This window comes from Telopea speciosissima, chromosome 1 (assembly GCF_018873765.1).
Source record: "Telopea speciosissima isolate NSW1024214 ecotype Mountain lineage chromosome 1, Tspe_v1, whole genome shotgun sequence".
Classification (NCBI taxonomy): domain Eukaryota; kingdom Viridiplantae; phylum Streptophyta; class Magnoliopsida; order Proteales; family Proteaceae; genus Telopea; species Telopea speciosissima.
The window spans coordinates 80,381,030-80,386,537 of NC_057916.1; the positions used below are offsets into that span (position 1 = coordinate 80,381,030).

The window sequence follows — 5,508 nt, forward strand, 5'->3', positions numbered from 1 at the left end:
GCTCAAACCGTGAGATTGGCGGCGTGCGGCTCGGCCGTGATGAGATCTTGGGTCGATTGATCCGTCGTGCCGTGCGGCCGAGAGATCGGCCAAGAGCTCGGCCTACTAGGTCGGCCTCGTCGAGCCCGTCTGAGTTCGGCTCGGCGTCAGGTTGACTTGGGTGTGTACGGACGAGCTCGGCCAAGCGTGTAAGGTTTATCGAAGATCGGGTCGACCCGGTCTTCCGCTGAGCTCGATTCGATTCTTGGACTGACCTCGGCTCGGCCATGTGGCAGCTTCTGATTGGTGGGGTGTTTTATGTCTTATCAGGTGTAATAGATGACAGTCTTTGAACAACTAAACCTGAAGTGAGAGCACTAAAGGGAAAGAAAAACCCTCCTAAAATAGGAGAACCATCTTTCCTTTATTTTTTTTTTGCACAGAGTTGTAGTTATATTTTTTGACTCTTCTCAAAGTCTGAATTTGCAGTTCAGATACCATACAGATTACAGAGAGGTGCTCTTCTTCCTAATATAATTAATTTTTTTTTCCTTTCACTGCAAAAATACAAGAATCATTCACTCAAAAATATGAATTTTACTATTTAATTTCTTTCTGAATATTTATACATGTATGTTAATTACATGCCCTGTTAGCAATAGAATACCTATCAAATTATCAGTTCTGATCTTGAAGTATAATGAGACACAAATTCTGAAATATTAGGATTTTTGTTCGATTTCCATGGGCAGGAGTACAATCGTTCGAAAGGGGGAAGAGAGAAGAGATATGAGAAATAAAATTTAGGTCAGGTGGAAGGGCGTTATATTTGTTGACTTAAAATTATCCATATCTTTCTACACCGTTGGATATTATTAATGCCAAATGTCATAATCTGAAAGGGGTGTTAGATCCTCCAGCTCCCGCCACGGCAGGAGGAGAGCCAAATCCTCTTGGATTGCCCATATTTCAATTCTCTTTTCTTTTCACTTTCTTGCTAAGAATTCAGACCCACAATTAAATTTAGGAAAATTTATACATACCTCCTTTGAGGTATCATGTAATTACAAAAACATCATCAGTTTTGGAAAATTACGTATGCTCCCTAACTTTTGCAAAAAAATTAAACAAATGCACCCATGCCGTTAGTGGTTTCATTCCATTGATTGCAAACAGTAAGAGGTTTTAAGGCATTATTATGACCAATATACCCTTGATAGGATAGAATGACATTCTTGCCCCCCTCCTCACCCTCCTCTTCTGATCCAGGGCTGCCATCTAAAAAAACTTTCAAGGCCTCAAAACTGAAGAGGTAATGGAATACAGTGATTCAGGTGATTAAACTGAGTATGGATATCCATATGTGCTTGAATAATCTCTTCAACTTAAAATAGAACATTTGTCAATGCAACACCTGTACAGTGTCCTTAGAGATGATTTTCTTCTACTTAAATAGATACTGAAAAAGATATCTGTCTGGGAGTGTGGCCTACACTAGCACGCCTATGAGTCTATCTCTCTCTTCCCCATATGTAAAGACAACTCTGTACTTTTATTTTGAAGAGGAGAGAGATAAACACATGGGAGTGTACTGGCGTAGGTCAACAGAACACTACTACTACCCTCATGACATATGTATCACATCAGTCTCATCTATAATATACTTTTTCCATGGGGGTCGTGCATTTGAATTAAAGGTTTTATAAACCAGTATAAACCAGTATGTGGTTTTGATGCCCTGGATGGTTCATAGTGTATGTTCATTTTGTGAACAAAGAAGAGGGAGAGAGAGAGAGAGAGAGATAACAAACATGCTCATCTTCCCCTTTTCTTGCTGTGGAGATTGGTTCACAGCCAACTATGGATAAGCTTAGCTTGTTACCACACTTCCAAAACCAATTAAACACAGGATAGTAGACAAAGGCATTGAATTCGAACAAGTGGGATAGAGAAAGAAACTGGTGGGTGATGAGTAGTCATTTTCTTTCATTACTCTTTTTGTCTAGCTTTCCTCTTGCATTGTCTTTCTCATTTGCTTGATTTGATGAGAAATGAATTGCAGGGATGACCACGTCATTCTAAGTTGCATTCTAAACTACCTTGGAGTTATGTATCTTCCCGGAACTTCAAGAATGCCATTGTGGAGGTGGAATATGGTCTTCTTCTTACCATTCTCCTCCATATGGGTCCAGTGGAATTCATCTATTAACCGTATGTACTACTACTACTACTACATCTCTAAACTCATCAGAACCCATCAAGTACAGGTTGTTTGTACACATCACCAGAAATATCATAGCCTATGTAAAATTATGAAAATGCCCTTGTGCAATGAAACACTACCAAAATCATATTATACCAATTTGAAACTGATTGTGCACATGTCAAACATATCCCCGACCCTATCATAATATATCAAGCACTGTACAAAATTACTAGAATACCCCTCGCGTATAAAATAAGCTCAAATCAACCTGAATGACTTCTAACGCCTCTCCAACTTATCAAATACATATCCAATGACACATCAGGTTCATGTTGTACCACATTAGTACATGAAGAAAATTACAATAATGCCCCTAGGCATCCAAACAAGCTCAAGAAACACAATCTTGACAACAATGGTAACACACAAATGTTCCAAATGCCCAGCATTAAGTATTCATGAAACAGAACATATCGATATTGAATGTCATTAAAAATCAGAAAAAGAAAAGAAAATTTGAACTAGAAAATGGTTTTTGATAGCTCTCCGGTCTCATCTCCACCCTCTCTACTCTTTCTCTTCCACCTGCACTCCTTTTCCTGTGCTCTAGCTTTAATTTCTCTCCTCTCTCATGAGATGATGAATGAGACCCAATTTGTTATTAAGAAGAGATAATGTAGGCTCTGTCGAGGAAGCCTTGCTTCAAGGAAACCGATCCTCTACGGTCCCGCCTGTGCTGCGTAGACACAGGGCTGCATGCACCTTTGCCCGAACGGGATTAAGGCGATCATTGCGCATGACTCTGTGTCTGCGCAGCACAGACAGAACGGAGCAACTGCGCCGTAGAAAATCCTGATCCCTTGCCTCAATCTCGTAAGAGATGTTTTAGGTAGATAATTGGATGCTCATTTCATTAACTTCCGAATAATAAATAGGGTATAGATTGCCAGCACCTCCCCACTTCCCACACTCTCCATAACTTCCACATCCACATTGTGATAACTCAATAACCCACGTCTTACACCACTTTGCATGAACCATGCACTAACCACGTACTCATACAGTTAAGTCTTAACACCACCAAAGACCAAACTCTCCTCAGGGTAGTCTTTAGTCCTTATTCCTTTAATTATACGTAAGATCATTTAATTAGCAGCGGCAACGACCATCTGATCTGATCAACCGCGTGCGTCGGAGTTGCCGTTACCGTTGGCTGCTCCTTCCTTCTCCTTGCGAATTGCAGCGGCAATGACCATGAGATCCCTATGGTGTAAATTTACCATCAAACCATTCTTCATGAACAGAGTCAACGACATCTTCTGCTCCACGCGGTGCCCTGGTGCTAACGTCAACCGGTGCCTGAGCAACACCGCGGTGGCGATGGACTTCATTTGCATATAAGCCAAGTCCTTCCCTAAACAGATCCTGGGCCCTGCATTGAACGCCATGAACTTGAACTCATCCTTCGCTTCGTAACTCTTCTGGTCTGGTGACAACCACCTCTCTGGCCGGAATTCCATGCAGTCTTCCCCCCACGTCCACTCCATCCTCCCCACTGAGTACATCGAGTAAATTATCTTCGAACCCGCCGGTACGAATGTGCCGTCCGGCAACACATCGTCTGTAACCACGTGCTTCCAGCCTTGTGGCCCTGACGGATACAACCGGAGGGTTTCCGACAAGGCTGCTTTCAGGTAGACCAGCCGGTCAAACTCGTCGAACACCAACGGCTCCTCCAACCACTTTGACGTGTCATCGCCACGTGTTTCCATCAGAACCGTGCAGATCTCACGCAAGATCTTCTTCTCCACTTTTGGGTTCAGTGTCAGCAACCAGAAGAACCAGCTTAGCGCCACTGCTGATGTGTCTCGTCCAGCTAGGATGAAGCTGAGTACTTGGTGTTGGAGGAAGGAATCCGAGTAGTCTTCTTTCTTCTTATTCATGAACCTAGACAGCATGTCGTCGTGTGGGTCCCGCTTCTGTTCGGCCGCGAGATTCTGCTGCTGCAGCTCTAGCTTACGTATCTCGATGACATTGGATAGGTACTTGTCCATGTGGCGGATGCTCTGTTTCAGGGTAACCTCTTGCCCCAGCCGAAGCCATTTCTTCAACTTCCATATGACTTGGGGCAAGGTGAACCGTTGCACGGTGGCCTCGGTTGCTAGGTCAAATGCGGATGCGAACCGGTTCTCTGGTAGACTGGGGGACAGGGTGTGAGGGTCCTTACCGAAAGTTAGTCCACATATGTTGTCGAAGGTTAATCGGAGGAAGAGGTCCTGAAGATCCACGATCTTCGATTCCTCTTGGGCCGTTTTAAGGATCGGGCAGAGCCGCAGCTTGATGGCCCGGTTCACCCACCGATCCATGACTTGTTGCAGTCTCCGGGGATGAACTCCAGCGCGGCCATCTTCCTGTGAACCAACCACGTGTCACCATCGAGGTTGAAGATGCTTTCGCCAAATAGATCGTGGAACACGGCTTGTGCAGTGGGGCCCTTTGGGTAATTGTTGAAGCGGGTCTTTAATATGTGCTCTAGGTTCTTGGGATCGCATGTGACAGTCACCAAGCCTTGTTTTCGCATCAGGAAGGGAATAGGACAGATGCAGCTTTGGCACGTGCCACCATACGCGCGGAGATTCTCGGTAATCCAATCATGCAAGCGGTCGTAGTTCTGGATCACCCCCGGGAGACTACCTAGTAAAGGCCACACCCGTGGGCCCCTCAGGGTACGCGAGATAAAGGTAAACCACAGTAAATATGCGGCCATGGCAGCAACCAAGAACAGTATAGCCGTTGATGTCTCCATTGTGATCAGAAGAAGTGGACCCCGCACCACCACCAAAACAAAACTCTTTAACTTCTTCGTCTTTCTTCCCCACAGGGCTATTATCGTCTCTAAATCTCGTTGCTGAAAAGCTTTGATCTGCAGGAGGAGAATTCCTTAACTGGGTCTTCTCGAGGAAATCTACCTACCTTAAAATAGTAATCTCCATAACTTTAAGATCTTCGAATTTGAAAGAAGCTTCAGCTTCAGGTTCAACTAAAGTTGAAAACCCAGATCGATCACGTTTATGGCTTCTTGTAGATTCACTGAAAACTGCATGGGGTATTTTTCGGACAAATTTAGGAGAAATCCCTCCTAAAATAAACAGAGCCCAAGTTGAAGAAATGACTTTTTTCTTCTTTTTTTTGGTGCAACTGGGTTATTGCAGACAAGGCTAGAAGAAGAAGGAACCCAGGTGGGTACTGACTGGGGTGAGGAATGTTAAGGAAACATGAGATGGAAATGGGAAGTCTGAAAGGAGTGAGTGTGAGAGTGAGAA

The 5,508-nt window shown here is 44.0% G+C and overlaps 1 pseudogene; it reads right to left on the reverse strand.

Moving 5' to 3' along the window:
• Positions 1-3,363: 3,363 nt before the first annotated feature.
• LOC122655384 lies at positions 3,364-5,031 on the reverse strand (annotated as a pseudogene).
• Positions 5,032-5,508: the final 477 nt, after the last annotated feature.